Source organism: Cebidichthys violaceus, unplaced genomic scaffold (assembly GCF_023349555.1).
Source record: "Cebidichthys violaceus isolate CVI_PGR_0920_01 unplaced genomic scaffold, fCebVio1.0.p SCAF_11, whole genome shotgun sequence".
NCBI classification, from domain to species: domain Eukaryota; kingdom Metazoa; phylum Chordata; class Actinopteri; order Perciformes; family Stichaeidae; genus Cebidichthys; species Cebidichthys violaceus.
The window spans coordinates 9,704-22,249 of NW_027176274.1; the positions used below are offsets into that span (position 1 = coordinate 9,704).

Sequence of the window (12,546 nt, forward strand, 5' to 3'; positions counted from 1 at the left end):
ATAAACATTATCTCCAGCTGTGCGGATGTGCAATGGGCCGGAAATACTCCCCGGCGTATGCAAACATCTACCTGGCCCATTGGGAGAGAACAGCATTCAATAAACTCCATTACAAACCCCTTTTATATTTCCGGTACCTGGACGACATCTTCGGCCTCTGGGACCACACTGAAGAGCACTTTCACACATTTTTGGACATCTTAAATACACATCACCCCAAGATTAAGCTCAAACATACCCTCCAACACCTCTCGGTCGAGTTCCTTGACACCAGGGTCTTCTTTCAAGGATCCAGCGACCAGAACAAGACCCTGGCCACCAAAGTCCACTTCAAGGACACCGACCGGCATGCACTCCTTCATAAATCCAGTTATCACCCCAAACACACGTACAGGGGTCTCATCAAGTCTCAGCTGATCCGGTTCCACAGGATCTGCACCCTCCCGGGCCACGTCGAGGAGGCGACCAGCACCCTCTTTGGCGCGTTGAGGCTCAGGGGTTACTCGAGGCGCTTCCTTAGGACGATCAAGGCGGAGGTCGCCGACACCTTCAGAGGCGGCAGGGGCACCCCACAAAAACCGGCCCACTCCCTCGTCCCTTTAGTTTTAACGTTTTCAAATTGCACTCACAATTTTTTAAAAGCTATTAAAGATAATTTCCAGGGGACGAGGGAGCACTGTGCCGCCCTGGGGGCCAGTCGTGTGATCTCCGCCTTTCGTAGAAGTAAAAACCTTAAAGATATCCTGGTCCATACGGACCTCAATAAGAGAGAGACCAGGAGGGAAGCGCTTCGAGGTTCGGAGATCGGTTTTATGCGTCTCCCCCACGTTTTTAACCCCCAGAGTAGACTCGGTTTTAACTTGGGGCAGGCCCTGCCACCCACAGCCTCCAATGTAGTTTACGCTGTGAGGTGCGGGGCCTGCCACAGGTTGTACGTGGGGGAGACAAAGAATGAACTGCACCTGCGAATCAAGCAGCACTTTTATATGATCAACAGGGGGAATGGCACGAGCGTCCTATATGTTCATTTTAAACTCCATGGCTCACACGGTCTCCAGAGTGTGGGCCTGGAGAGCAGCAAGCGGTGGAGCACGGCGCAGCGGCAAGCGGCGGAGAGGAAGTGGATCCACAGACTGGGGACCATAGACCCTCACGGGCTAAACGAAAAATATTAACCCAGTCTGTGGCTCTTTTAAGCCCCCCCCCTTTCTTTCTTTTACCTTCTCCCTCCATGGATCGCCCCGTCAGGTTTGTTTCCGTCCCCCCCTTTTACATCTGGGAGCCTTGTCTGCCATACTTTTAACCCACCCCCCCTCCACAGCCCCACCATGGTACCCCTTATATTTGTTATTTATTTTGTCTTTCACGTGTGGGCGTTTTTATAATATTATGCATGGTTCTTTTATCCACCTTTTTCAACCTCTTTAACTGGTTTGTCTATTTATTTATATTATATATCTGTTATTTATATTTCTACCTTAATTTATTTATCTATTTAATTCCCCCCATGGTGGGGCCACACCTCCCCTATACTGCCCTCCTCCCCGCTGGCAGACGAGGCCCCTTTTGGACGGTTTTTTTTAGGACTCCTTTCTTATAAAACCCCCCCGCCCCCTCTTTTAACGGCAGTCAGGGGATGATTTTATTGAACACAATTTTACACATTTTTAAAGCACTTACCCCTTTTAACCAGTGTTTCCTTTCCACACCTGCATGGTTTTACCCTTTTTCCCACCCGTTTTAATAGCACTTACCTTTTAGATGTGGTGTCTGTGTATTTTTGCTATATTTTATTTATTATTGTATTATATTATATACTGTGTTATGTTTATGTTTTTATTTATATATTTATTAAGGAAACACTGTGTATTATTTTGTTTTAATTTCTTATCCCCTGTTGTCCGTTTTTATGAATTTTATTTCTAGTCCTTTTAAAACGAGGGTTCCTTCGATGGATGGACCTGTACCCCCCCGGGTTGAACATGGAGCTTTTATCCTGTTTTAACTTTTAACCTCCCCTCCCCTTATAACACTCCCTCTCCAACTGCCCCGCTGGCGGGTGCTCCACTGCGAAGCTGTTTTAAACAAAACATTTTTTACAGTTTTTATTCCTTTCTTTTCCCTTTTTTTATCTTTTAATTGTTTCAAAACTGTTATTGTGATTTGATTAAAACATACTTCTTAAAACTGTATTCTTTTATTTCTATTTTGTTGTGTTTTAGGGTTGTTTAACCTTCTCATTTATTTTTCCTTTAAATGGTTTGTAAACCATTATTTATTATTTATTATTTTCCATTTACTTTTTAAGGTTAATTTTTAATATTTTATTCTTTTATCCCTTTTATTTATTTTAGGGGTCTTTTATCAAAGCTTTTTTTAAAGGACAGCCCCCTTGTGCCAGTGCCCCTCGTGGCCCTCTTAGGAGGGCCGCGCTTCTCAACAAACCTAACCCTAACCCTAACCCTAACCCTGAATAATCATTACCCCTCAATCTCGGTCAAATACAATCTACAGCCAGAGAAAATTGAGTTCCTGGACACTGAGGTTTTTCTGGACAGGAGGGAGAACGGAGAGAGTAGCCTGGGCACGAGGGTCTACTTTAAGCCAACCGACACCCACGCACTGTTGCATAAATCTAGTTACCATCCGAAACATACCTATCGTGGGATTGTGAAATCACAAATCATAACGTTTCATAGGATTTGCACAGTAGCGGGGGATGTCGAGTCGGCAACAACGACCCTCTTTCAGGCACTCAGACGTCGGGGTTACAGCAGGACCTTCCTCCGGGGCATTAAGGTGGATGTCCAGCGAGGTTACCAACAAGGGCCGAGACCTAGGAGAGAGGACAACTATCAACATCTGGTCCCCTTTGTCTCTACCTTTTCTCCTGCCTCTAGAGCCTTGAGTGCTAGGATCAAAAACAATTTCAAGAGGGTACAGGACCGCATGGAATCATTTGCAGACTTCAAAATTATAGCAGCATTTAGAAGGAACAAAAACATTAAAGACCTTCTAGTACATGCCTCCCTTGGCGATGATCACAAAAAAGAAAAACATGCCAGACACTTTAAAAATAGAAAGTTCATGGTGAACCAATATACTCACCTGAGCGCACCGGTCTGGCATGTGACGGAGCCACAATCCAAAAATTTGGTTTATTGTATAGAGTGTGATGTTTGTAAAAACTGTACATTGGTCAGACCAAGAACAGCTTAATCCTAAGACTAAAACAACATCTCTACTTAATTAACAAGGCCAACAAAAGGACGCACTTGTATGAGCATTTTAGGCAGCATGGAAGCAAAAATCTCCTCATCGTGGGGCTGGAGTCGGGATCCGGGTGGTCTGTAAGACAAAGACTGGCTAAAGAGAGCCAGTGGGTGAGGAAATTGAACACCTTGTTCCCCCACGGCCTCAATCAAACCAACTAGAGCCAGCGGATCCCTGTGTGGTTAATGAGTGGTCCTGTTTCTGGAAACACATCCTCTGAGATATTTCATCTTATTTTGGTTTGATGCACTTACCTTATTTATTTATTTATTTATTTTCTCTGCACTTTCGTAGTACTCAGAGGTGGTTTCCGTTCCATACATACTCTTCCAGGACCCTCACACACCTGTTTTTTCTAAAAAAACACACACAAAAATCCAATATTAGGAACTTACCTCCTTTGATGATGATTGGGACGCTTCCACTTGGACATCTACAAAATAGGCAATACAAACCCCCTTCTTTGGAGAACAACAAGTGTTTGAGACAAGTCTGTGAGCCCGTGCTTTCTGGCTACCTAAAAGACAGCAAGAGTTTCCTTTCTTTTCTCCTTTACCTAACCCTAACCCTAACCCCTAACCCTTTTATATTGACGATCAGCATGCTGTGCAGGAGCTCAGAAACACATTCTGTTATGTTACACTGTTAGAACACTTTGTGGTTACTTGCCATCTCTAACAACACAAAAAAAAAATGAGGGGAAAAAAAAAAAAAAAATGTAATTAGATAGATGGATATTTCTCCTTACAACATTCATAAAACATAAGCTAAGTCCACATAGCGCCTTTGTGTGACACCCGCTGTCTTTTCTTCTAGAAACATCCACTGCTGCACCCATTACTCAATGTTAAAAACTTCAATAGCACTGTTATGATTCTAATTCCATTATTACTTTTAATTATATTAATTTAAAATCTTCATAAACATTTCCAATGTAAAATAAACACATTCGGGACTCTAGTGAACCTTCATGATTTAGAACATAAACGCTCACTCCGTCTGTGCGTTGTTAGCTCTTAGCTTTATTAGCTCCGATTAGCGAATGTTAGCTTTATGTTACTCCAGCTAAACACGTGCTGCTAACAGCTAACTAGATCTCCTCTGAGTGCTGAGTAGTGTTAACAGACCAGTGATAGCAACTAACGTAATCTTAACAGCGTTCTAAGACGCACAATGCAACAGTATATACACTAGCAACATCACATTAAGTAGCAGATACTGACGTTAGCATGCCAACAAGCTAGCGCAGCTACATCTGTCCCCTTTGTCACAGTTAAAACTGTTAAAATAAACACTCACCGAGTTCAAAATCGTCCAAAGTTCCTTAAAGAATCTCTCTTCTCTCTCTTAATCCGTGTGTCTTTGTTTGTATGTGTCTCTCAATTCAAACTCAAATCGAAATTTGAATTCAACGGTCTCTCTCTCTGTCAATTGCAAATGGAGAGTGACTAAGCAAAAACCAAACTGTGTAGTTACGTAAAACTGACGTTCATACAACAAGGTCAAGCAATCATTTCCGTGAATGTGGGCGGAAGTTATCAAAACAAGAGTCCTTATTTTGTACACATAATCTAGTGATTTAATAATAGTTAAATAATCTTCACGTCATCACAGCAACACTTTGCCTTATAAGTCACAACCATAGACTGTATATAACAAGTAGACATAGTCTTTGTGATGTCCGGTCAGGCTATGTTCAGGGAAAATTACTTTTAGGTGAAGGTAAATCAGTGAATGGTGAGACACTGACTCTTTCACAGTCAGATTTACAAATATATGAACCCAATACAATAGCTTAAATCACCATTCAATTGTCAGCCTGTACATTTAAGACAGGTTTTTTTCATATTTCATATCAGCATTCTTTACAAACACATAGGTAAAGTACATATTTGATTCCACCGGGAGGAGCGAGTGCACCGCAATCCGGATCACAGCTTCGGCTGTTTTATTTTGAAAAATAACCGGATGCTATATCCCTTATCGGTGTCTGACTTCCTGTCTGGGTCGATCTGCTCTGTGCAGCTTGACGCGATAAATCCGTGGGCTCTCGCACGCCCCCTTCAGTGAGGCAGAGGTACTGTTTGCCCTCTGTGCTTTTTCACTGCGGTTTCTGTCACATCAGCAACACTAAATATGTTCGACACAGACGTGAAATACAGTATTCTATGTAAAGAAAGGACATATAATAAAAGTGTTTACAAATATTAGTGTGTGCAGGAATGAGACAGCAAAAGACACGCGCTCAACCCAGTTAGTGAGGGATTCAATTCGGTATTGGTAATTACCCACAATTACAAAGGGCAGCCTCAGCCATAGTAAAGCCAATAAGTTGAAAATTAAAGCAAATTAAAAAATGAAAACAGTCTCTGTGATGTGAGAATGAGCCGGGGATTTTGTTAGACATGAAAATGGTCAGAAAGAAAAAAAGAAAAAAAAAAAATGGCACCGTCAGTGAGAAGGGTTGACGAGTGCTGTAAGTAGCTCTGGACTTGTTAGTTTCTGGTAAAAAGCATTTCACTTACTGTCATAAACATGTGTTGAAGATAACAAAGCTCTTACAGTGTTCATGTATAGAGCACACGGTGGATCAGGGGCAAGTCCAGCAAGAAATACTTACATATAGAAGATAGGAAAATATTTGGAGCTTCCAAGACTTTTATACAGTGTATATTGTACACACACACACATATATGTATATATATAAAAACACACTGTAAATCTGTATGTGTGTGTATATATATATACGCGCGCGTGTGTGCGTACACTCATGTCAAAAACTGCATCTTTAGAACAAACATTTAGTCCACCTACCAAGCCACTCCTTTGCTTGAAAACAAAACATTTGACCTGATTCGATTTATTTCATTATGTCTTGATTTCCTTCATTCTTTATTCAGGGTCATTTGTGAGAAAGTCATTTGTGTGCGTTCAGAGGAGTGTTTTTGACTCAGCATCATGCGATCACTTACCTGTGGTCTGCACTGTAAATCAGATGCTCTTGTAAAGAGGAGGGGAATTGTGTCTTTCCTCTCAGTCAGCAAAGGCCAGATCAGTGTCTCTTTTAACCCCCTCCTAACTGTTTAACTTGTCTCGAGGTTCTTCCAAGGACCTGCAAAACATTTGTATCAAGCAGCCTTACTAATCTTTAACTAACAGCCTAAATATCATTAAATAATAAACTCATCAACATCTATCTGTGTATGTCACAAAAAAGACAAAATGTGAAGGACAAAAACACTTTTTTTCAGCATTTATTAATTCTTTTATTTATTCATTCCTGTATTTAGCTATACACTTATTATTAGATTTATTTATAATTAAGACATTTTTCCTCTTATTTTATTAATTTTTACATTTATTAATGCATTTAAATATTTCCTCTATTCATTTCAGCATTTATCTATTCTTTTATTTATTCATTCCTGTATTTATTTTTCACATATATATATATATATATATATATATATATATATATATATATATATATATATATATATATATATATATATATATGTGAAGTAGCCTCAGCCTGGGCTAGGAGAAATCTCGGTCAACGATTGGCACCCGACACACTGGCCAAGACTGAAGGTGTAATTGAAGACACATTGCTCATGCTTCAGTCTCAAAATCCTCCACCGACATCCCGAGTTGCAGCGGTCCAAAACGACACCGTTACGCAACCTTTGGAGCATGTGCGACCAGACGGAGCTGCTGGTGCGTCAAGGGCGGCTATCACGCACTCAATTACAGCAGAGGTATATAGGGAACCAACCAACACAGTCCTCCTAACACCCGTTACTCCGCCACACGATGTAGTCCCACCCACCCAGTTAAAGACTCTCATTAGACCTGCAGCCAGCCTAACACAGGTGACTGATATGGCTCTGGACACTCCTGCTGTGCCCCTCTCACAACACTGTGAGAACACACAAAACATAGTTCCGCCTACACCAACCCTTCAACAGCTCCATCAACAACCACAAAGAGACTGTTCATCAGTAGGCCAGCCATTCCACCGGAGTCCCCCCAGCCCCCCCGCTTCTTCTTCCAGCCTCCCCACACTGCAATGGATGTGTGGCTTCCAGAACGAGCTTCATTATGGAACTCTCACAACAGGAGCTGGATCCACTCATGAACGAGGAGGACAGAGAGCCACCCTCTCCGGTTCCGGACAGCTTGCGGTCCATTAGACTGACTCTCATCAGGACCTGCAGTCTCCAAACAGCGGTGCAGACCCGACTGGATTCAACTCCAACAGCTACGGTCTTCACACCACAGACACCGATGTTACACCGACCTACGAAACATGTCACCACATCACGAAAATCACAGGATTGGAGACTCAATGTGGGCAAAAAATGGTTAATTATGGGTGACTCCAATACCAACACACTCCCACCACACAACAACTCAGATCTGCAGATTGATGCTTTCCCAGGGGCCACCTTCAGACATGCTGAAGTGCTACTGGACAAAGCCACATCCACAGATACAGTGGAAACAATCATCATGGCTTTTGGCCTAAACAACCGGGTCCATAAAACCAAAGAGACAGCTATCAAACACTGCAAAGAACTTTGAAATTGGCTAAACACAAGTTTCCTTGGGCGGAAATCTTCATTCCTCAGGTGAACGTCTCCCCCAATCTTCCACTGAAGGAGAGACTGCGTCTCACACGTGAACGAGTACATCTCTGCTCTGAGCGAGTATATTCCTGCTTTAACAAGCACCGACTTTAAAACAGGACCAGATAAGCTGCGCTGGACTTATGACACAGCTCAGAACATGCTGGATCATTGGTGCGCTCACTTAAAATAATTATCCCCATAAACCTGCTCCACAGGAGGGGGATAAGACTGTTATTAATTTAACTAAAAAGTTTAAATTAACGACACCATAACCAACTTGCTCTGCTTAAAAAAGGTCTCAACTTTATCCCCACAAAGGGCACAAATAAAGACATGAAGGAGCAAAGTCGTTATGACATGCAGCAGCATCACAGGAAGTTGAAACTGGCAGCTTATTATGAACGGGACTCTGAGCCGCTGCCTTTCATTGAGAAATCAGTTTGGACTCCTCCCCAGGGACAAACACCCAGTGAAATCACTGCTCTCATCAAGGCTGACATTCAGTATTTTGAGACTGAGTTTAATTGTCCATCGTGTGCCACCCAACCTCAGTACTGAGGAGGTTTGAGCACTGACAGAACTGAACAGTAACAAACATATCATCATCAAGCCAGCTGATAGGGGCAATGCCATTGTCATCATGGACAGAGAACAGTATGTATGGGAGGGTTATCGACAGCTGAACGACCCCAAACACTACACTGAATTGACCAAATCCATTTATCCAGAGACCAATCCCAATGTGAACAAAATGATCCAAACTCTTGATGAGAAAAAGTTCAAAAGTGTGCTAGGAATACACACACACAGTTTCAGGAGTTTAGCACAAACTTTGAAAAAGTTATAGACGGGTCAAATCGGGTTCAATTCAATTAAATTTATTTAATAAGTATAAGACTGTCTAGCTTCATTAAGCACATTCACAAAAAACTGATCAGGCAAGATATCTGGGACCTGGAGAGGATCTGCTGCAACAGTGAGAGAGAGAAGAATTTATCAACGGGGGAAAGAGAAGCACTTAATCAACTAAAATACAACCGGGAGATAATGATCAAACCTGCGAACAAGGGGTCAAAAATAGTCATAATGGACAAAAATCAATATCTAACCAAAGCCTAGAGACAGTTAAACAATACAACACAATACTTACCTTTAACCTGCTCCCTGCAACTGGATACCCAGAAAAAGATCCGGGAGATTGTGGGACGCCTGTATGATAAAAAGATAATTACAGCCAAACAAAGGTATTACCTGTCTGGTGAGGACCCTCCACGTCTACGCAAATTCTATCTCTTGCCCAAGATCCATAAGGATCCAGAGACCTGGACGGTTCCATATCAGGTCCCTCCCGGCAGACCGATCGTGTGTGATTGTGGGAGCGAATCCTACAGAATAGCGGAATTTATTGATTATTACATCAACTCCTTCTCACAAAAACATGAGAGCTACATAAAAGACATCTGTGAATTTGTTACAAAATTGAAGCAGATCATGGTGCCACCCGGTGGGATGCTGTTTTCTGTTGATATTGACTCTCTCTACACCAACATAGAGACTCAATTAGGTCTTAAAGCAATACGGGACATCTTTGGGAAGTACCCTGACCCCAGTAGGCCGGATGAGGCCCTCACATATTTGGAATTAAGCCTTAGTAAAAATGATTTTGAGTTTAATTCTGAATTTTACCTCCAGGTCCATGAAACTGCGATGGGAAGAAGTTTGCTCCGGCCTATGCCAACATCTATATGGTGGACTGGGAGCGGACTGTCTTCCCTAAATGCTGCAAATTACCAAGCTTTTATGTACGGTACCTGGATGATATCTTCGGGATTTGGAACTATTCCAAGGCCGATTTTTGCAATTTTATTGCGGTCCTGAACGATCACCACCCCTTGATCTCAGTGAAATACAATTTACAACCAGAGAAAATCAAATTCTTAGACACCGAGGTGTTTCTGGATAGGAAGGAAAACGGAGAGAGTAGCCTGGGTACGAGAGTCTATTTTAAGCCAACAGACACACTGCTGAATAAATCCAGTTACCACCCGAAGCACACCTACCGTGAAATCACAGTTAATAAGGTATCATAGGATTTGCACAGTAGCGGGGGATGTCGAGTCGGCAACAAGGACCCTCTTCCAGGCACTTAGACGTCAGGGTTACAGCAGGACCTTCCTCCGGGACATTAAGGTGGATGTCCAGCGAGGCTACCAACAAGGGCCGAGACCTAGGAGAGAGGACAATTATCACCATCTGGTCCCCTTTGTCTCTACCTTTTCTCCTGCCTCTAGGACATTGAATTTAAAGATCAAAAGTAATTTCAAGAGGGTACAGGACCGCATGGAATCACTTTCTGATTTCAAAATCATAGCAGCATTTAGAAGGAACAAAAGTATCAAAGACCTTCTAGTACATGCCTCGCTTGGCAGCAAACGCAAAAAAGGAAAACATGGCAGACACTTTAAAAATATCAAATTCATGGTGAACCAACATACTCACCTGAGTGCACCTGTCTGGCATGTGACTAAGCCAGAGTCAACAAACTTGGTCTATTGTATTGAGTGCTGTGTCTGTAATAAACTTTATATTGGTCAGAACAAGAACAGTTTAGTTCTAAGATTGAAACATTTGCACTTGATCAATAAGGCAAACAAAACGACTCACCTGTATGAACACTTTAGACAACATGGGAGTGAAAACCTTCTCATCATGGGGCTGGAGTTGTGATCCTGGTGGTTGGACAGAGACTAGCGAAAGAGAGACAGTGGATGAGTAAACTGAATACATTTTACCCCCAAGGCCTCAATCACATTAACCAGAGTGGATCCTTGGTCGGGTAATGGAGTGGTCCTGGTCTGGGAAATACATCCTTGTAGGTTATTTATGTTTTATTGTGGTTTCATGGCACTTATTCTCTTATTTAACTATTTATTTATATTTTAGCATTTTTTTAGCACTTGGAGGTGTTTAACTTCCCCCATATACTTTTCCAGGACCCCCCCATACCTGTAAAAACACAAAAAAAATTAATTATTATGGACTTACCTCCTCTGATGATGGCTGGGCAAGGTGTCCTTGCGGCTCTCCATTTGGAGACCCTGCATCTATGATGAAATCCCCATAATTAGAACATGTTAGCATGCTAAGATGACATTGTCATTGTGGGTATGTTAGCAAGCAGCATACCTGAGTATAGCCTCACAGAGCCACTACTGAGACTCTTGGGTTTTCCTTCGAAACACAAATATACACGTTGCTCTATTATCTTTTGACCTGATGAGCTCACTATCACACAATGTATTTCTGCATTTGCAGCGTAGTGGTTGAGGCTAGGATAGAAGTGTGGTTGGGCTCACGTCTCCCCCACATTTTTACCCCCCAGAGCAGACTCTGGTTTAACTTGGGAACCTTAGACCCTCGTGGGCTAAATGAGAAATACTAATCCAGTCTGTTTTTTTTAAATACCCCCCTTTTCTTCTTTTTTAAAATATTTTAATAAAGACTCTTGGCCTCCATGTATCACCCCTTCAGGTTTCCTCCCCCTTTTTTTTTTATCTAGGAGCTTCGTCTGCCATACCTTAAACCCACCCCCCCTCCACACCTCCTCCATGGGATTCCTTTTTATACATGTTATTTATATCTTCCTTCGCATGTGTTTTTAATATATTATGCATGCTTTTATCCACTTTTGTAACTCTTTCAATTGTTGTTTATTGTCAATTTATTTATTTATTATATATCTGTTATTTATATTTATATAAATTTATATATACCCCCCCCCCCTCTTTTTTTTAAGGTCGGACATGGGATAGTTTTATTGGGCATAATTGTACACATTTTTAGCACTTATCCTCTTAACCAGTGTTTCCTTATCTCATTCCATTTTTGCATGTGTTTTACTTCACCCTACTTTACTTAGATGTGGTGTTTGTTTTTACTGCATATTTAATGCATATTTACTACATGCTTATTTATCTTTTTCTATTTCATTATATAATTTATTTATTTATATAATTGTTTTATTTATATATTTATTAAGGAAACACGGTGTATTATTTTTTGATTTTATTCCTTTATCACCTGCTGCCCATTTCTATGATTTTTATTTCCTACAGTCTTTTAAAGCGAGGGGTCCCTCCAGTGGCTGGACCTGAACATCCCCCCCCCCCCCCCCCCCCCCCCACCCCCGGGGGTGAACATGGAGCTTTTATCTTGTTCTAACTTTTAACTTCCTTTTCCTAAAACATTCCCTCTCTGACTGCCCCGCTGGCGGGTGCTCTGCTGCAAAGCTGTTTTAACCCTTTTTATTACAGCTTTTAGTTCATTTTTTACTTTTATTTCTTAAATAGTTTTAAACTATTATTTTTATTTGATTAAAAACTAACTTTTAATATTTTATTCTTTTATTCCTTTTTCTCATTTATTTTAGGGGTCTTTCATCAAAGCTTTTTTTAAAGGGCAGCCCCCTTGTGCCAGTGCCCCTCTTGGCCCTCTTAGGAGGGCCGAACCTCTAAACAAACCTAACCCTAACGTTCCACATACCTACCAAATTTCATACAGCTAGAAGAAACCCAATGTTGGGACTACTCAATAGGGGCGCTATCGAGCCAATATGTCATACACCTGGACACCTAAATCAGAC

General features: G+C 41.6%; 1 long non-coding RNA gene across 3 annotated transcripts in view; it reads right to left on the minus strand.

The window, feature by feature from the left end:
* Positions 1 to 1,219: 1,219 nt before the first annotated feature.
* Positions 1,220 to 12,546, minus strand: part of LOC137891395 (uncharacterized) — a 31,367-nt gene continuing 20,040 nt past the window's right edge. The window contains exons 2-8 of one of the 3 annotated variants that reach the window (XR_011105345.1): positions 10,950 to 11,008; positions 10,569 to 10,651; positions 9,965 to 10,131; positions 9,156 to 9,289; positions 6,246 to 6,385; positions 3,528 to 3,628; positions 1,220 to 3,366 (exon numbers count right to left, since the gene is read on the minus strand). This is a non-coding gene — a long non-coding RNA (uncharacterized lncRNA). Of the gene's footprint in view, positions 3,629 to 6,245; positions 6,386 to 9,155; positions 9,290 to 9,964; positions 10,132 to 10,568; positions 10,652 to 10,949; positions 11,009 to 12,546 lie in introns of all 3 variants that reach the window. The other 2 variants (XR_011105347.1, XR_011105344.1) reach the window with 2 other exon arrangements.